This window comes from Suricata suricatta, chromosome 14, assembly GCF_006229205.1.
Source record: "Suricata suricatta isolate VVHF042 chromosome 14, meerkat_22Aug2017_6uvM2_HiC, whole genome shotgun sequence".
NCBI lineage: Eukaryota > Metazoa > Chordata > Mammalia > Carnivora > Herpestidae > Suricata > Suricata suricatta.
Window position 1 is genome coordinate 13,852,865 of NC_043713.1, and position 20,899 is coordinate 13,873,763.

At 46.7% G+C, this 20,899-nt stretch overlaps 1 protein-coding gene across 1 annotated transcript in view; it reads left to right on the forward strand.

The window, feature by feature from the left end:
- Positions 1-716: 716 nt before the first annotated feature.
- RNF152 (ring finger protein 152) overlaps positions 717-20,899 on the forward strand; it is a 70,323-nt gene continuing 50,140 nt past the window's right edge. The window contains exon 1 of the mRNA XM_029922687.1: positions 717-836. The gene's annotated coding sequence lies outside the window, so the exon portion shown is untranslated. The remainder of the gene's footprint in view (positions 837-20,899) is intronic.

Genomic DNA, 20,899 nt, shown 5'->3' on the forward strand with positions numbered 1-20,899 from the left:
CCCCCCCAGAAGTTGCCCTAGCGCGCCACTCCGCGGCCCCGGGGCCCCTCTCGAGAGGAGAGGGAGCAGTGGCGGGCCAGATGTTGGGGGTCTTTTGTGCGGACCCACGTGCCTGGGGCTCTTGCTCCCGGAACGGCCGCGGCTGGACAAAGCAGGCTGGACGCGTGGGACGCTGCACGCGAGGCGGCCGTCCCCGAGCCCGCCTAGGGTGGGGGTGGGGCGGGGGGAGCGCCGCAAGGTTTGGGAAAGATTAGAGAGATCCGCCAGAGTGACAGTGACTTGAGGAGGTGGCGGACAGGGGCGAAGGAAAGGATGCTTGCGAAAGCAGCGCCGCCGTGTGTGTCCGGGCGGGTGACCCGGCGCCCCGCATTCCCACATAACCTGGTTTACTGGTGTCTTTGCTAGTGTGTGTTTTTGCCCCCAAGATGTTATTCTACGCTTTCTCGTCTTCCCTTTGCGGGGTTACCGTTGCTGGTAGAAGCTCTACCACCGGGGAACTTGGGGGCGGGGGAGACTGCAGCGGAGTGGGGGGAGGGGGGTATTTATCCTATAGAGACAATTGGGGAGCGTTACGCCCCCTCCGCGCTCCACACCTCCGCCGTCTTCCTCCACCTCCCGGTGCACCCACTCCAGCGCCGCTGGCCGGGGAGGGTGCTTGGATTTCTTTCTCTGCTGCGCGTATCTAACCCTTACTGCATGTATTTCACTGCAGGCTGAACAAAGCTCAGGCTCAATTGTGCTTCCTGCTTGTCAGCCTCTTGTCTCCCAAGCGCGTACCATTTCCACTTGATGTCATCACGCAGAAGGGGGTGAAAGGGACTCGGTGACAGATGCAGGTAACCCCCAGTAGTCTGGGTAGCCGGCTGGGTGTCTCTGGGTCATTTGGGCCAGCAGTGGTTGTACGGGGCTGTTTGGGAGGTTTCCGCATCCATTCCTTTGCTGTCTGTGTGGAAGAGCCTCGGGGGGCTGCTGAAACTCTGGCTTCTGTGAAGGAAATAGCAAATGACTTTATAAACGTTCCTTTTGAAGAAGTCATTGAGGGCAGAGTGCCTTTCAGGGTGAATAAATTCCACCGGGTTTCTGTGATGGGAATTTTGATATAATCAATACAAAGGCAATCGTATCTGAATGTGGGGTTTGGATATATGCCTGCTTTCTTATCTGTAGTGATACATTTTGGCTTCAGTCTGGTCGTGGATATCGCTTGTTGAAAAGGTATCACTGTAAGGCTGATTATAAATTTGACCAGTGCTCAATTAGGGCATTGGTCAAATGTAGTAACCTTCTTATGAAATAATGTCTCTCCTCCAAGCCGTCATTGTAATAGTGTTTGCAATATCAGGAGGGACATGCCAGCAGTAAGTTACTGGGAGGCGGAAGGGAGGGCAGGTGGGGGAGCAGGAAGAGAGCAGAGAACCGGGAGCTTTAGTTAAGTTTCCATTTACATAGCCATGAACCATTAGGCTCTCAGTCTGCATTTTATCTTTAGGTTGTTGGTTCTTTTCCAAAAACTCTGGCCTGTACCTTTCTTTCCAAGGATAGTTCTGCTTTGATGTCAAGCTAACGAAAGCTGGGGTTATCTCGATAGAGCCCAGTGAGAATGTAACCTTCAGACATACCAGGACACCTTGGCATTGGCATCCTGCACAAGGAGCCGGAGAACCGTGATGGGGGCGGACTCCAGGTTTATCTCCCTGGGAGAAGGGATTGCGGAGGGCCCCGGGCTCCTGTGTCTGTCTTGCACTGCAGACACAGCAGTTCTGTGGCTGTGGCACACTCCCTCATCACCGTTTTGGGCCCCCAAACCCACTGAAAGAAAACATGTAAAAACTGGAAAGATTTGTCATTCACCTCGGGGGTGGTTGTGTTTTGAAAGGTGACTTTAAAAACAGCACGGAAGTGCCACTGGCATTTATCCTTAGACTCAGTCAGAGCATCCAGGAATCACTGGGGAAGGTGAGGGAGTTATCTGGTCTCAGCTAGAACAAAGGCCACTGCTTTGGGAAGATCTGATTTGTAATGGTGTTAGGATAGAGGTACTTTGACAAGTAATTTTAATGTCAGCAATAACGCAGGGTGTGTGCTGCGTTCCTGCGCGAGGAACAGCCACGTGATGGGCTAGCAGGGAGTGTTAATAATGCAATAGAAACAAAAGGGTGTGGTTTTTTTTTTAATAGAAAAAATAAATACCTCACACACACAATTCCACATGGGAAAACAGCTGCCTGCACATGTAAATGCACGTCCAAGAACAAAGATAGCCATAGTGCAGCTTTAGGTTTCCTGTGGTTTTAAACTGTGTGCAGTAATAAATCATAATAAAGTGGTGTCTTGATGCTTATTTTGTTTTGTTTTGTTTGTAGGTGGAGGCTCCCCACCCCCAGATGTCTGCAATAGTGTGTTTGGCTGTAGGTTGGGGGAACCATAGAAGGTTGGGGGAGCCGTAGAGGCTGTTAGACTCACCTTTGCATCCAGTGCCCGAGTCCTTTTCACAATGTTCATTTTAACTCGTTCAGCAGATGTTTATCAAGCACCTGATAGATCCCAGACTATGAAAGATGCCAAGGGAGGAGGGGGGTGTCTGGAGACATAAAAATGAATCACCTTCGGGCAGCTTATTAGAGACCTGATTCTAATTAAATTCAAAGGAAGCTAGAGAGAGAGGAACAAAGGGTGGTATTGGACTGCTGAGGGAGGAGCATATGATCCTTGAATGCCTCTTTCATTGGGGAGATCACTACTTCATAAGTGACTGGACCTGTTGTCTGAAGGTGACCTTTTCTTCAGCTCTTCAGCTAAATTCCACATGAATGTTTAGATTGCACCATTGTTGAAAGGTCATTCTGTTTCATTCTTTATTCCCTCAGAGTTGCTTGAAGCTGTCATTCCTGTCTGCACCCTCTACTTTTCAAAGAATTACTTGACTTTAGAAACAAATTCTGCTTATTTGTATTATCTGATTTAGGAAACAGTTGGGGGGGGGAAGACTTTTGCAGCTTCTGTCTTTTATAAACAGCGACGTTTCGGCAGTGTAGGTTAGGTTATGTTCCGGTAAGAAATCCCCTCCAAACCTGGCTAAACACAGATGCTTTCTTTCCTGTACTGTGTGTCCTGCGTGGTCAGCAGGCGGGCCCTGCTCATCGTGGTCACTTGAGGACCCAAACTGACGGCGGTGTGATCTTGAGTGTGCGTGTGAGGTCACTGCAGTGTGTCACTGCAATGTGTCCTAGTCTTAGGACACATTGAAACCCCAATTCAATATTTCTTGTCCTGAAAAAGGGAGTGCTGGGTATAGGCGAGCATCACTCCTGACTTCCGCAGGTGGTGTGGCCTGGACGAAGTTACGAAGAGTGTTCCTTTGGGGCTGGCTCATGCTTTGTAGCCTTGGGTGTTCATGAGTACCAGTGCAATGAATGAATGATGAATATCTTAGGAGCCTGATTCTACCCCCACATGGTATCCACTGACACGTTGGTCTTATATTTACTAGTAAGATTGTCCACTGATCATCAAATAAAAAATTACGACGTTCTCACTTGTTGCCTGTTTTGAGTAGTTGTTCATTCTGAAGCTGTAGGCCAAGAGGTAGTTCCAGGGCTCCTTCTAGGAGGTTCTGTGCTTAGCATTATGTAACAGAGAGCTGTTACTTACAGACTTTCTCTCCCTCACCATCTGTCTCTTAGTCTAAGACTTCCTGAGTTTGTCTGGAACAGCCTGGGGTAGAGAAGGAGTGGCCGTGGGCCTAAAAAGGGCCACAGCTAAGATGTCAAGGGGGCAGGGATGTGTGGAGGGCGGCCTTGGATCAGCCCCTTGGTAGTCCGATGTTCAGAAAAAGCACTTTGGACATGTGCCATTTTCTGGTCATGGGACCAGCACAATACTGGGTGAGTTCTGGAACATTCGGCCTTCCATCAGCAACCATGTTCACAGCGTTGACAACGGAGGCGGTCAGTTTTAAAGCCTTCCTTGCCACACTGTCCTTGAAAATAGTTGGGTGCTGGGGAGGAGGGGGTAGTAGGCATGGCAAGGGGCCGTGGATTAAGCAGTTGGTGGCCGGGAGAGAGATTTTGCTGTACAAGAGTCGGTTTCTCAGATACCTTTGTTCGTGTTTTGATAAACGCATGCATGGATTAGAATTTTTAGGATTTGATAAGTATCTCCGGCATCAGCGTGGAATTTAACCAAAGACTATTGCTTCTGGCTCGGTCATCACCTTGCTGAAGTCATTTCTATAAAGACAGCTCTCCCCAGACGGGTGATACGGTAAAATGCCTGCTGGCCCCTGAGTCACAGAGGCTAGAGGACATCAGTGTTAGCCTCAGAATGCAGAGGCTGCTCTCTGCTTCCCTGAAGTGACAAAATATTGCACCCAAACGGAGGGGAGGTGGGGCATGAGTGCCTGAGAAACCAGCAGGGAGAAAGAACCAAATATAGCTCACCTGGGACCTCCAGGACCCAATTCGGCGTGCGTCGGGAGGCTGGGCCCAGGGCGAGGCACAGGCCTAGCAGCAGGGAAAAAGAGGCCCTGAGGGGCCAGGCTCGAAATAGATTTGGGAAGCTCCAAAATACACTTCTGTATTTTGTGTGGCCTCCTGGGCGCCCACCGCTTTAATTGCACGACTTCAGTTGTCCGTCCGGGTGGCGGACACTTGCGGAGTGAATGTGGTGCCCGGCGCTGCCCGGCCCGCCGGACTGTGGTCGGGAAAGCGTGAAAGCGGAAGGGAGGAAGGCGGTGCTCTTCCTCCTCCTCGCCTGGCTTTGTGAGCCACGAGGTGTTCCCTGAGTCCGCCTCAGCCACAGAAATATCTCCATTCGGATAAAATAAGTGCCTGTCTTATGTTTAAGGATTTTTTTTCCTGGATGACTTACTGTCATGGTAAGACCTAAGGCCAGCAGTGTGTGCGACTCATTTCTCCTTTAGGTGGTCGTCAAGTCCTGTGGTTTTTCTGGCCCAGACCCTGTATGGCCGCTGAGGCTGGGAGTACGTTTTCTGTAGACTCTTGGGGGGGGGGGAGCTCCTTGTGATCTCCTGGGAGCAGAGAGCATGACTAGGACGGGATGCCTTCTTTACCATCAGGCTTATGCATTCCTGCATGCGGAACACTCACTGCAAACATCTCGCATGATAAAAGCTATTCTGACATCACACAGGCTTCCTGGGCTATCAGACTGCTTGCAGGGAAGGTATTGATCAAAGGCAGGCGAGCTGCTGGTCAAGGCAAAGTCATGATGAGGGGGAATCTTGGAGTGCCGGGTTCTGTGCTGGTGTTTTCTTTCTGCTCCCCACTAGCTACCTACCAAGGAAATGTAACTTTCCTGACTCACTTTCTATGTATAAATCCAGACAAGCGCACTTGATACACTCCTCTCTGAGGTTCTAGCAGCATTGATGAGCTTTTGGCAAAAGCTTGGACGGATAAGTGTGAAAATACGGAGCATTAATACTGGAGTTCTGCTGATGACCAGATGAACCTAGATGTCTCCTTCGTCACAGTTCCCCTGTGTCCCTTAGTTTCTGTCCCCACTGCCAAATCCCAAATGGGGACCTTACTTCTCTGGACTGTAAGAGTGGGTGCCCTTACCTCCTGCCTTTTCCCACCAATCCGTATTACAAAATGCTGATACCCTCAGGACAGTAGGCCCTTTTAATTGTCATTCCCTTGCTTAACAGGGAACGGCTTTCGTGATGTCTGTTGTTGGAAACGAAGTTCCTTCTTTTTTTAGTCTTCCCTTTGCATTTTTCCCCACCTAGACCTAGACCCCAGACTTCATGTCCATCCCTGACTTTTGCTCTGCCTGACTTTAAAATGCCACATTAGTTGGATGGTTAACACCCTATTCCCCCCAAATGCTTTGCATAGCCTGTTTTAAAACTCTGGGATATTCCATGGCCTACAATGTCCTTTCCCTGTACTCTGTCATGAAAGGTGTGACTTGGCTCTTAACTCTTCTAAAAAATTTAAGTCTGTCACCTTAGCCCATTGCTATTTTTCTCTCCTTCCAGGTTTTCTGATGAAATTGCCTACATCTTCCATTTCATTCAACATTCCTTCATTTGTTCTACAAGGTCACTTATCCTAGATTGTCTTGTATTATCCGCTGAGACTGAGGTGTCTTTTCCTTTGTGTTTAATTGCAGGGAACCCACTCAAGCTAGTTCCCATAAAGGGAGATCTGCTGAGATGTCCGAGGATGGGAATGGGACTTTTCTAGTCTCTGCTCAGCTCAGAGGAAGGCTGAGGGATCTGGTTTCCTCGAAGGGGGCCTTCGAGCCGGTCGATGTAGGGACTGAAAGCAGCACATTCTCTCTCTCTTGCAGGCCCCTTAGGGATGAACCGTGGATGAGGTTTGAACCTATTTTGTATTCCCCACCATGTTTGGGCAATGTAAGGGCTCAATAAACACTCAGTCATTGATGATGAGTCTTTGACCGCACAGAAACCATTTTGACCCACCGTGATAAAGGGATTACGATGCTTTTGGCCGTAGACCTACAGGAAGTTAAGAAGGAAACTTATTTTTAAAAGCTTCCCCCACTTCCGTTAATAATGATTAAATAGTGAATCAAATTAGAGTTCCCAGGCTTCATGGTACATTTCAGTGGTTGGGAAGTGAACATTGTCGCTGACGGTCATCATTCTAACAAAATGAATTGTTATTGGTAGTCTGTTTTCCGATTTCAGTTTGTCTGCTTCTTCCAAAACAACAACAAAACAAAAACGTCTTCTCCTTCGGGAGGTATAGCAAGCCATGATAGAACTTTGCACCCCATGATCTCAAGGCCACCCCACACTCCTGAGAAGCAGACTGTGATGTTTGGGTTGGACCGTAGTGGATGACAGTTGCCAGTCCCTTCAGAATTAGCTTTTCGCCATGAATGCCTTGGTGATGGACCTCTGGTTTGCCTCGCCTCTTTTGATTTTGGAATCCTCATTCACACGATAGAAACTTTTGTTTCACACTTGGAATGCTTGATCATTATGGATAGCGTTATTATGAAAGAGGAAATGTGTTCAGCTGCTTGAAGAAAATGGCCAGGAATACATTAACATGGAAATAATGTTCTCCGTTTGAGGCATAATGAACAGAGTGGGGATAAATGTCTCAAGAACAAAGTATTTGGTGAGATATTCTCTTCCACTTGTATTGCTCTGGGGTGGGCTTGTAAATTGCTTCCTTGCAGGTTAGTAGGAGATTAAAAGTGGTGGGAGAACAGGTGGATAGAGAATTTGCCCCCTTGTTACGTGAGATGTAAGGATTACGGTCATTTTAAGTGAGTAATAGTTAATCCAACCATACCGCTAGAGAGCCATGCTAATCTGGGCTAAGTACTTGTCCATCAAGTTCTACTTCATCATGCTAGCATGTAAGTAACCTAGGGTAGATACCCCATCTACTCACCTCTGGGGATGGGTAAAATAGCATTTGAAACCCTGAGAAGCAGTGACTTAAACCCCGTATTAGATATAAAATTGTATACATTGATTTTATTCAAATACTCAATGCCTACCATTTGCTAGGCACAGTTCTGTACAATTCTAAGTACAATTCTCCTTTCCTTGCTTAATGTACAAACTCGTAATTAATTTGGTTTTCTGCCTTTTATGTTTTGCAATGGCAAAGCTAAAAGGGGACAGAATAAAAGAAATGCGTCTCACACTCTTCTTTCTCAATTGTTGATTCCTTACCATTCGTTGCCACCTTATTTGATCTTAATGTAGTTGAGCGATTAAACACCTGGAATTTTTGAAGCAAGGTGGGTTTGGGTTCAAGTGTTGGCTGTGCCGAAACGACCTTGCGTAAATAAGGTCTGACGGGGCCTTGGTTTCTTCGTCTGGAAAATGGAGGGACAGACAATCTCATTGAGTTATTTGAGAGTAAGTCAGATCATTTACATAAGGTGCTTAGCATGTTGCCATGTGCATCGTAAACACTGCATAATGACGGCTATGATTAATGTCCATTTTATTTAGCATCTACCATCCACCAGTCTTGGTGTTGAATTCTGGAAATATTGGGATGAATAGTTGTGGTCTAAACTGAAGAAGCTCAGAGCCGGACGCGGGGCTGGAACTCATGAACTGTGAGATCATGACCTGAGCCAAAGCCGGAAGCCGGACGCTTAATCGACTGAGCCACCCAGGTGCCCCTGATGTGGAGTTTAAAATGGTAGGCCTTCTCAGGAGGAAGCAGAGATCCTCCAAGGAACGCTTGGGCCTCCTCACAGAGCACCAGACTCCTTTCCCTGTGGCCTTGCTCCTCCCAGGCAAAGCCAGGGGCTGGTTTCCTAGGGTCTGGTATTTGGGGTGTAGGATTTCCCACCGACTCAGCTTATCCAGGACTAAGAGGATGCCCAAATTGAGGGACTTTATGTTTTAAAACCAGAGGAACCTAGGATGGGTTAATCACCCACTTAGGGGTCCTGTCCTGGTTCTGTGACTGTTTTGAGCATCCTGAGGCAGGCGTTGGGGACACTTCACGTAGTTGGAGATGCAGCCATCCTCAGAAAAGAGGCAGGAGACCAGCCTGGCTTTGTCAATCCTTTTATTTATGAATCTTTTTTGGGGATGGGATCTTTATTATTAATATTGCTCTCTTTATTAAAGAAGAGATCTCGTTAGCACGGGCAAGAAAGAAAACCGGACTGTACAATGTGAAGGTAAAGTTCATGGGATCTTGAAGAAAACGCTCCACAAACCGTGGTGCTTGCTGTGCCTGGTAGGATTGTTGCACAGGGCTCGGGGCACAGTCGACCTTCAATAAATGCTTATTGAGGGACTGGTGGGGTTTACTCTTTGAGAGCTGGGTTCCCTGAATTGCTGATCTTTGTAGGATTTCAATCTGAGCCCTTCGATGGCTGATTTGGAAATGCGTGCCCCTGGGTGTGTCTGCTCTGGGTTCCGTTGTTGTGCAGATATCACGGGTATTTTTATGTATGAGCTTATGCTCTTGCCTGGTTTTTTTCCTTCTTGGTGGAACCCTGCGACACCAGCTGATGAGTTGCCTTGTCTTTTGTCTGTAGCGAAGGATGCTTCTGGCACTCGCCCATGTTGTGAACATAACGTAGTGTGATAGGAGTGCTTGTGAGCCCAGTGCTCCCTCCCAGCTCGAAGGAGAGGTTTCTCGATGAGTCTGTTCCTTCTCCAGGTGGGGGCTAGAAGGGAGCCAGGCCACTCTCCGGAGTGGAGATAGCCAGCGTCTGGGCTCCAGTTTGCTGACATTCCCTCTTTCTGAATCTCCATCACTAACACATGGGATTGATGGCAACCGATAAGGCCCTTGGATAAGCCACAGATTGTTCTAGTCTTTGGCTGATGCCTCCAGTGATAACCCTTTGTGTTCTGTTTCTTTTTGGAAAGTGGAACTGTTTATCTGGGGAGGTTAGGACCTGCAGCAAATTGCCAGAAATAGTAATTAGCTCGGTAGTTCTGCCAAAACCTCAATCACAGAGCACCTGAGGGCAATTGCTAGCCATTCACGTCACTCTTTCAACTCTGATTCCCGAGAAATCACTACGCACACTGAGAGCACACTGAGAAATCATACTCATTTATGTTCCCGATAAGCCAGATTTCTTCATGGGCTGTTGCCTCACCTAAGAGAAAGGTAAATGGTTTGTCTGTGGAAGGGGAAACTCACAGGCAAGCACAAGTCATTTTCTAAATTGCCTTTATTTCTACACGTGGCTGCTAAATATTAGTTGAAAGAGTTAGTGTTTCTTTGCAGAATCACCCGCTTTTTTTTTCCCCAACAGTCGAGTCGGAGCTATCAAAAACAAATCGTTCACACACCTTGAGTTTATGTCAAAATAATAGACAGCGTATTTGAGAGCCACGTCTTACCGCAGTCATTCTTTCCGACAAGGAGGTCTTCGATTTGCAAGGAAAAAATGCCTTCACTAAGGAGTTAAAAAGAATATGTTAGATTTTACCCCAGATTTATTACACCTTATTTGTGAAACCTGTCTGTGGAGAGTGCCAAACCCTGTCTTTAAGTTGCTCCTTCAAATAACACCCTCAGGAATCAAGGCTAGTCTGGAATGGAAATTGAAAAAGAGATGCTGTCCAGGTAGTTTAGAATTCCTTGTAAATTAGGAGGGCAGTGGTCATCCATTTTGAAGTGTAAATGTGCCTCTGCCTCGGTCCTCTGGTTGCCTTGGCTTTCACTGGGTCCTTGTCCTTGGCTCTTGTCAAAGGGCGTCACCATTAGATTCCGTTGCTATCTTAGTAAAGGTGAATGGGCTTCACGTGGATGTCCACTTAGAACACCCGAGAAGTGGGTTGTTTTCGCTACAGGAGGTAGCGTTTCTGCACGGGCTGATGTTCCTCTGGGTTCTGGAGTCTACTTCGCTCGGTTTGATTTCTCCTTTGAGATTCTGACTTGTAAAGAAACAAATTTCTTCCTTTTATGAGGCTTTTTAGTGCTAGGTGACTGGTGTCGTTCGATATAATCTATAGTACTTAACAGCTAAATACACTTTGTTTTCCCAGGGCTGATCGCAGCGAAAATGAGAAAAGGAGAGAGAGGGACAACAGTTTGAGGGGGGAAGAGTGAGTTAAAGCGAATAACTGGTAAATAATTGTGTAGGAGTGTGGTATCTTTTTAAACTCAATTTTAGCTTCAAAATCAAGAACAACTGTTGTTTACATGGTGGTATTGGCTTCGTAATTAAAAGCATCTTGCCCAAAGCAAGTTGACGTTGTTATTAATAATGCATGTTCTACAGAATGCCATGGAAGTTTATCAGAGGCTTTCCTTCCCAGACTGTGTTGGATCCCGCAGTGTTTGGATTGACAACGGAAAGAAAGTTGGGGGGATGGGGAGATACCTATGGTACCGAGATAACAGATCATGTTTATTTTAGGCTTCAGGCTCAGCCCTAACTGCTTTAAGCATGTTATCTGAGAGGTGGCAGATCCTGGAAAGTTAGGTGACTTGCCCAAGGTCACCTGCTGAGTTATACCAGAGCCGAGACAGGAATCTATGTATCTGTGCTCTGATCCACAGCCTGGGAGCCACATTCACAACTGAGATTTGGGATTGAAAAAAAATGCAGTACTGCTCTTTTAAAAAATGGGTTCAGTGTAATATAATTTAAACAGTTCTGACTGCGGCACCGCTCTGTCTCTGGGAACCAAGATGGATGGTTTGGGTCCGCAGCTCCTCAGTCAGTTTGATGTTGACTTCGAGGCCGCGTGGTTTGGAAGAGTCCGTGACGGGATCTGCTGGGGAATTTGCAGTGAGATTTCCGACCGTTATCTGAGCTTCGCCCCGTGCTCACAAGTGTGTGTGCAGGTTGGTGGTATGAATTGCTTCTTGAAGGGCCACTTGGCTGAGAGCCGGTGCATGTAGCTGGAAGCTTACAAGACTTTCATGAATACTCTGCTAAAAACATTGTTTGAACAAAAAAGCATTTCTCACAATCCCTTCTCCCCTGGTTAGTGTTCTGCCCACCACCGAAAGGGGAATAGATCATATCCTTTCATGTTGCCATTTCTCTGTTCGTGTAGTTTCCTTGTCCTGGAATGCCTTGTCTCCCTGTTCCCCAGCGCCCCTTCTCACAGAAACACCATGTCTTGAGGGAAAGCTGTAAGTATATGCTTGCTTCAAGACTTCCTTCTCATTCCACCGCCTTATGGATTCTCCTCCAACTCTCTCAGGAAGAAGGAAGACTTAGTTTTCCTTCTATTTGTTCTTAATTTGTATTTTATTTTAGAGAGGTGGAGGGAGAGAACCCAAAGCAGGCCCCATGCCCAGCACAGAGCCCTGCACAGGGCTCGATCCCATGACCCTGGGATCATGACCTGAGCTGAAAATCAAGGGTCGGACGCTCAGCTGACTGAGCCACCCAGGTGCCACCCCTCCCTCCCACCCCTGGTTTGTTCTTTTTAATCCCACTTACCTGTCTGTGTGATAGTTTTGTATGTGGCCACCTCCCTGCTCCACTAAGAGTTCTCTGACTGTAGGGACCTTGTCTTGTTTGGGAGTTTGAATGAATGGATGAAGGAATGAACAAGGGAATGAACAAACTTGATATGTGGATTTGTTGGGATTGATTAGCATGTGTCTTCATGAAAAATGGTGGCAGACCTGAGCATTGACATGTCATTTGATTTGGGTGACTGGTTAGAGGCTTACCAGGATCTCACATTATTGATATTTGGGACTGGAAGAGTCTTTGTTGTGGGGAAACTGACCCGTGCACTGTGGGGTGTTTAGTAGCATCCCTGGGCCCTACTCACTAGATGCCAGTTGCCTCGTTGTAACAATCAAAGATGTCTCCCGATGCTGCCAGTGTCTCCTGGGAGTCACAGTTGCCACACTGTACTAGACTCCTGTCTGTATGTAGGTGGGGCCAGGGACTGCTTCTCCCCAATGAGATAGGTGTGAAACTGAGAAGCCACTAAGAGGGGGGTGCCCTGTCCACATGTGCGGCCAGCTGCAGGGAGAGTGGGGGAGAACCGTGAGGCCCTAGGGTATGACGGAGCTCTGCGTGGAGCAGAGTCTCCCTTACCACGCTGCATTGGAATGCATGTGAAAAAGTGATTAAACCGTTTATGGCATTAGGCCAGTGAGGTTTGGGGGTTCTTTATTCTGGCCGTCAGTCCACCCTGCCTAACCTTCCCTGACATTTGGATGAACAGACCTTGTTGGAGTGGCCATGCCTGTATTCCAGGTCTTACGTAAAATCGACATTCCAGCCATGGAAAAAGGGACAGATATTTTTGTTTGTTCTTGTATAGCATCAGCCTCAGTGCTCTTAAGTCTTTTAATATCTGTGTTTTGTCAGAAATGAGATGATGATAAATGTGAATTTGTTATTTCCACCACGCTGGTCATCCAGACATATGAATGTTGAGCTATAAATAACTTTACCAAAAAATAATAAAACATCAAACGTCCTAGTAAGTTTCATTTCACTGTGTATAAATAAATATGTGTCTGTAATGCAAGTTCAAGTTGAGGTATTTGTGGCAATTTAGGTCTAGTGCATTTTAACTTTCTTGGGGGGAAATGACAGAAGTTGATACCCTACAGTCACAGCTGTTCCCCACACCATTCGGTAATAAGTCTTTGCATGATGTGGTGGGGTTTGAAACGGAGTCATATATGCTTAGTCCAGCTGAATGCTGTGGATTAGTGCCCTTTAAAAATATGACCCCCAAATTTTGCTTATCAGACCGAATTCAGTGCATAGTTCTTGATTTCTTTTGCAGCAATTAATTGTATCCGTGGTTGTGTCCACACAGAGCCACTGACCAAAATGTGTAAATCAAACGGTTTCATTTGGCATCCATCTGGAGGACAACAGTAGGGTTGTTTGTGGGAGACAATGGCTGTTTGTGGGTGAGCCCTGCGGTGGCTGAGGGCTTTTTGTTTGGCTCAGTGGTCGAGGTGCCTGCTCTGTTTGCACAGCATCCCTTCTGTGGGACAAACAGCCAGCTCTGCTGAATTTCACCCTACCTGTCTGTCAGAGAATCCCTGTAGGGAAGTAGAGTAGATGTGAATCGACGATCCTAAAATGGTCAAGTCCCCGTTTCTAGTTAAAAATCCTCTTAGGCATCCTAACTACCACATATCAGATTCTTGTGTCCCCTCCCGTACAGAACACTTTCACAATAATAAGACTAGCTAACATGAAAGACACTAATTGTATGCCAGGCCCTGCATGTTTTGCATAAAGTGTGCGCATAATTCTCACTGCAGTCTGAAGGGGAAGGTACTATTAATATCTCCATTTTAATTTTGTCTATTTACAAGAAATTGAGGTTACATGACTTGCCCAAGGTCACAGAGTGAGTAAATGCCAGAGGGTGGATTAGAACTCAGCCCCATTGACTCCGCAGTTAATGCTATGAGCTACTGCAGTGTGCTGCCTCAGATTCTTCATTCTCTTCAGGAGACTCACTTGCTCTGAAATGCTCCATATTTTCATGAGTTCAGTGAACATCTGTATATGATGCTTAAAAAGAGTTATTGATATTATTGCTTTATTTTTGCATTGTTTGAGCATAATTTCCCAATTTAGCTGTCACTAATACTCTTGGATCTTCCATAACTCTTGGCACAATGCTTCCTTGTGAGAAGGTACTAAGCTAGACGTTGGTTTGATTATTTTCATAGAGATGCTCCTTTAGGAGGTCACCTCTGTCGGGGTAAGAATACATGTACACAAGGGACTCATATGCCAGGTGGTATTGGATGAAGTGGGATTCGGAGGGGAGAGATTACTCTGGCTCAAGGATTTAACATGGGTTCATGCAAGATTATGCTCTTGAAGTGCAGGTAGTAATTCAGACATGTGGGCCGTAGAATGACTTTCCCATGACAGCAAGGTGGTAGGGGAGAATGGATGTTGTCTTTTGGACACCAAATAATGCTTTATGACTACAGTATGGAGGGTGTGAGCCAGATTGGTAGGAAAAGGATCAGAATAGCTGGTAGGAAGGTTGGGGGGGGTGCTTTGGGGTTCATTTGGCAGGAAGTCTTTGATGGTTTGGGGGTGGAGATCATGCAGATTTGAAGCTGTGCTTTTGGAAGCTTAATCTGGCAGCAGTCAATGTGGATTGGAAAAGACATATGTTTTCATTCATACGTGGATCTTGAGAAACTTAACAGAAGACCATGGGGGAGGCGAAAGGGGGAAAAAAAAGTGACAGAGAGGGAGGGAGACAAACCATAAGAGACTCTTAAATACTGAGAATAAACTGAGGGTTGATGGGGGGTGGAGGAGAGCGGAAAGTGGATGATGGGCACTGAGGAGGGCACTTGTTGGGATGAGCTCTGGTGTTGTATGGAAACCAATTTGGCAATAAACTATATTAAAAAATAAATCATCAAAATTCAACCGCCCATTTACTAAAAAAAAAAAAAAAAAAAAAAAAAAAAAAAAGGAAAAGACAAAGGTGGGGAGACCAGCTAGGGTCCAGAAAAGATGTAGTGAAGACCTGCACCCTGGAAGAGAGGGCCATGGAAATAAAGGATGCATGAATGTGAGAGAGATTTCGGAGACAAAATTAGTAGAATTTTGGGGACCGGTTCAATGAGAGGTGGGAGGTAAATAGGTTTTCAAGTCTGGGGTGCTGGGTGAATAACAGTAACAAATGTAAAATTACATGGAAAAGGCCAGATTTGGAGGAGATCAAGAGTTCTCTTTGGACATGGCTCTTGGAAGAGAGGTCAGAGTGATACCTTTGAGAACAATCCACATCCAGATAGCCACGGTGAGCCTGAGGTTGACGCATGTTGCCAAGTGGGAGAGAGAGCCCCCGGGAGCTGGTTGTGAAAGAACACAGGTCAAAAGGGAGGTAGGAACAAGGAAAGCACTTGTTTTCTGGAGCAGGGGACACTTGAATGGACTGAGAACTAAAAGTGACTTTATGTCATAGTGTAGCTTAATTTATATGTATCGTTCCCAAATTGATTATGATTTCTCCTAGATTTAAGGTATTTGAGCTGTTTTACAGACAGTGTGTGAAGAGCGTTCCACGTGGGGAATATTGGGAAGCTGCTTGGATGGCGCTCGGCTCATCTGAACCCGCTAACTCCCCAGCCCCTGGCCTCTTCCTCTTGAGGACGCCTGCCTTCTCTTTCTTCCTCCGTCTGTCTGTTCAAATCCTGACTCTTCCTTTGATACCCTGCTCAAATCCCCGATGATTGCTATCCACAATGACCTTTGCTGTTCCCCACATCTTGCAGACGTAGTGCAGGTGCTGGGGGCAGCCAGCTGCGGACCGATGGTAGATGGGGGTCCTGGGAGGGCTACTGTACACAGCTTTGCATCTCAGGGACCTGGCTTATTTTTCCCCACCAGCAAATGTTGTCATAAATCGTTATCCTGTGTGTCTCACTGGCTCTTAATCTCCTTAAAGACTGCAGTGATCTAACGCTTTCATACATCCCCCCACTACTTTGGATATTCTATCTTAATGCTGCTGGTTGCTTCAGGGCTGTATCATGGGGAAGTTTTCTTTTCTCTTTGGGGTCCTGCATCTTGGTAGTTGAGTCTTGTATTGGCAATTGGAATTATGATATGTTGGTCACCACCCCGTGGCTTAGTTTATATTCTACTCAGAAGACATATTGACTGTCTTGATTGATTCTTCTCTCTCTGGTCCGTTAATGCGCTGTGAAACTAGCAACAAGGGGTTAGTCCAAGGGGCCAATTGCCCTGTAGTGTGGCCTTCGGTTTCATGTAAGAAGTTGGGAGTAGATTTTCAGGAACCCAAAATATACTTGGAGCCTAAATGGGTAGGACAGTAGTAGAGGCCTGAAATTAGTTTTTCTATTTCTAAAATTAATCAGATGAAATTCATTTAGCACGGTGTGTGGAGTGCTCACATATACAGGGAATATGAGTGACTTCGTGTTTAGATAGATTAGGAAACCCTTTTGTGAACAGGAGACGCTTTTCTTTCTTTCTTTTTTTTTTTAAGAGTCAGACACTTAACTGACTGAGCTACCCAGGCGCCCGTCTTATTTTTTTTTTTTAACGTTTACTTATTTTTGAGAGAGAAACAGAGAGACAGAGTGTGAACAGGGGAGAGACAGAGAGAGAGGGAGACACAGAATCCGAAGCAGGCTCCAGGCTCTGAGCTGTCAGCACAGAGCCTGACTCAGGGCTTGAACCCACAAATCATGACATCACGACCTGAGCCGAAATCAGATGTTTAACTGACTGAGCCACGCAAGTGCCTCACGTTTTCCTTTTGTGGGATTTGTTTACTAGTATGACCTCTGCCCCATAAACCTCAAAAACTCTGGTATACTCAGTGCCGACGAGTTCAAATCTGCTGCCTTGCACTCTGCTCTGGCTGGCTCCGTTGTCTGCTTTCTTTGGGTTATGGAGAAGAAACTTTATTTCTTCAGAGAATGTGTCAAGTGGACTGATATTCATAAGTGACGGTTAGATAATCCGCTTAGGACATTGGCAGAAAAAGAAGCAAATGGTAATGGCATTTGGAGATGGCATATGGAAATGGCAACATTTTGATAAAATTTTATTTTGCTTTTTTTAATGTTTATTTATTTTTGAGAGAGAGAGACCTAGCACGCGCCATGAGCCGGAGTGGTGGCGGAGCAGAGAGAAAGGGAGACAGAGGATCCAAAGTGGCCTCAGAGTGGAGAGCCCAACACAGGGCTCAAACTCGGGGACCGTGAGATCATGACCCCAGCTGGAGTCTGCCGCCTAACGGACTTAGCCACCCAAATGCCCCTACTTCATTTTTTTTAAAGTAAGCTCTACGCCCAACATGGGACTCGGACACTTGACCTCAAGTTCAAAGTCTGATGCCTCACCCACTGAGCCAGCCAGGTAGGTGCCTACTGAGTGACATTTTATAGCGAATATCTTTGAATTGACTTTATAAGTGAAAGAAGCAATCGCTAGCTTTGTTTGGAGGTCACTGTGTCCCCCGCATTTTGTGAAGCTCTGTGTAAGTTATCCAACCTAATTATCACAATAATTTAGGAGTAGGTTCTGTTTTTAGCCTCAGTTTTTGGATGAGAAAACTGAGATACAGGGAGGTTCAGTAGCGTGGTCAAGATTACACTGCCAAGTGGCAAAAGCAGGATGCAAGCCCTGGACGTGACCAACGGTAGCAAAGACCATCACAACGATACGGCGATCTTTCCAAACTTTGCCGTAGTAGTTACGGGAAAGTACCAAGAAAAAGAAGCAGCCGCTATGAAAAAGAAAATACATTAACAAGTAGCGTCTTCATAGGAATGATTTGCTGACTGCAAAGATGAACATGATATTAAAGAAGAAATACTAAAACTTTCAGAGTTTTAATTTCAGTCACTCTGTGCTATAGTCATAATAGAGTTGTAATTAATTATCTTACTGTGGGTATTGTATTTCCACACCAGAAATTCATCTGGAAATTATAGTGCAACAAATAGCTGCCGAAATCATGATGGTAGTAATTATATCCATGACATACTTGTGAAAGTATAGAATAATGAGGTCATTTTGAGGGAAATCCATGTCTGTAGAATAGTGAATGCTTTTCTTTAAAAAAATTTTTTTAAATGTTTTTTATTTATTTTTTGAGAGACAGAGAGAGACAGTGCAAGCAGAGGAGGGTCAGAGAGAGGGGGAGACACAGAATCCGAAGCAGTCTCCAGGTTCTGTGCTAGCTGTCAGCACAGAGCCTGACGTGGGGCTCAAACCCATGGACTGTCAGATCATTACCTGAGCCAAAGCCGGATGCTTAACCGACTGAGCCCCCCAGGCGCCCCGTGAATGCCTTTCAAATCTAGAGCAAGCCAGAAAGGAAAGGGCCCTAATTATGGATTTGTAATAATATAATGGAAATAGGTGAGTTTTCAGGAATATTTGGGAGACTACAAATTGTACTGCCCAGAGGTATTGTGGAATTTTTAACCAGATATTATCAAGGTCATTAGTAATATTTTTGGCTCTGGCGGGGTTGTTGGGGTTTTTTTCTTTTTTTAATTTATTTTTGAGAGACTGAGAGATACAGTTCAAGCAGGGGAGGGACTGATTGAGATGGAGACACAGAATCAGAAGACAGGCTCCACGCTCTGAACTGTCAGCACAGAGCCCAGCGCGGGGCTTGAACCCATGAACCGCAAGATCATGACCTGAGCCAAAGCCGGATGCTTAACCGACTGAGCCCCCAGGTGCCCCATGAAGCCTCTGTTTCTAATGTGGAAGTAACTTATCTCCCAGGTTTGCCATCTTCCCAGCCGCGGGGGGGGGTTCCCATAAGAGATTTTATCTTCTGCCGAGAACACCTCCAGAGGTCAGGCGCTGACAGCATCTGAGTAAATCATTTCATTTTATAGTCGGGAAAAGCTGAGCCTAAATGAAGTAAGTCAGTAGACCAAGGTCTGCGGTTCAGAGGTGGGTTAGCCCTGACGGCATTTGCCATGCTGTTCATCCTGGGTCATGCTCCAGGAAGCACCCAGCCTTTCCTTCTGATCGTGTACCGTCAGCAAACCCCAGGCCCCCATCAGTGGGATCTTACCCCACAGGCCTGCAGAGTGTCTTTGGTTTTACCATTAGGGATTCATTCCTTGTGGGGTGGTGGAAACACCAGGGGGATTATGGCCTCTTGGTAGATAGACGGCTGTATCCCTGCTCTGCTAACTCATCAGCCTTGTGATCCTGAGCGAGTCATTCTGTGCTCTCGTCTCAGATGAGCCCGGTAGGACTTATTTCAGAAGGTCATGGCAAAGGTCATGGTTAATGATGACTGAGGTGCGTGGAGCCCTTGCAAGGTGCAGGTGCTGTTTTAAGTACCATGTGTACGTTCGCTTACGGACTTCTCCGAACAGCAGTCGGAGGTGGGAACGAGAGGCAGGCCCGGAGAACCCACGTGACGTGTCTGAGGGCTGACATGGGCGCAGGGGCAGTTCCTTACAAATTAGTTTCTTTCTCTTTGCCTTTTGGGTTCTATGTCCATGGATCCTTTGCTAAAATGTGAGCGCCCTTGTGAAGGATGTCGCAGTCCCCTAATCCCTTGGATCAGGTATTTGCCAGTCCCGCTGGGAAGCAGGTGCAGAGAGGGAGTGGGCGGGAACAAGGGAGGGTAGGTGACTGTGACCACAGGTTGTGCTGTTATCCAGACAGGTGGGCGCCCCTGAGACTGGGGGGTGGGGTCGTGGGGGGAGGGGCCAGCCCAGCACCGGGGCAGGACGTGGGGACACAGAAAGACCTTGAGGCACTCCCTTGCAGCTGGACCAATTGGCCTCTGATGAGGCCGGCCCCTTGCTTTGGCTTCACTTTTCTTTTTCCTGGATCCGAAGAAGTCAGGTCTGCAAACATGCTGGCAGGAAAGTAGGGCTTTGGTCCTTTTTCTTTCTTGGTTAACCTTAAAAGAACTCTTCTCCTTGCCACATCCTTCCAAAGCGGGGCGGAAAGCGGGGAGAACTGTGACGTCCTGGAGCAAAACCTAAAGAGAGCGGGGCTGGAGTTGGCACTGGCCGAGACACTGACCCCGCCTGACTCTGGGGCAGTGCAGGTGAGGGGACCACGAGGTCTCTCCTGGAGTGGGGGAGCCAGTGGCTGTGAAGAGCCAAGGGGTGAGGGGACAGACCCGGGAACACGGGAGGAACGCCCCACCTTGTCTTTGTTGGGGGAGAAGAAAACCAGAGCAGATGAGGCCACTTAGTCACCAAGAACTGTGTGAGAGACAAGGAGACGGAACAAATGACGTGAAGCATTTTTTAAAATGCCGGCCTGGAATATCTTTGCAGTGATCGGTTCCCTCCTCGGACACTGATCGGTCAAGCCGGTCTCTTTTTGGAATGTGTAGGCCAGGGTCATGGCCGCAATGACATTTGGCCACTGAAGGCTTCCTGCTGTGCTCAGAGCCCCACTCCTCCCACTCCGGCCTCTTTATAATCCTAAAGCAGGAGATTAGTGTCAAATGTGGGTCCAGTGAAACAATATTTCCATATTTCCAAATTATTTCTCTCCAAGGGAGAGCAAGGTTTAGGAGCAATGGACGGAGACCATATGACAAGCTATATGGTGAGGCCCAACTTTTTTTTTCCCCCCACGGATTAAATTCAGCTCAATGTATAAGCCTCTATCAGAAAATACAGATGCTTCTAGTGGGTCCTGATTACACTCTTGCTGTTGTGGGGTCCTGTTCAAGGCACATATGCTAAGAAACTTTCTCATTTCGCCGTTATATCATTGTTGCGTGGACAGTGGGCAGTTAAAATTTGAGGCTAGAGATTTCCCATTTCTGTGGATTTCACCATGTAGAATTTTGTGGGTATTGAAATGGTGAAGACTAGGGTTTCCTTTAGTGCGTCATCCTTACAAAGAAACGGGCTTAAGATATTCACGGAACAAATAGGCCTACCTGTGAGGTGTGAGAACGTTCTAAAAATCTTTTCTAAGAATTTCAAATCTTAGGAGA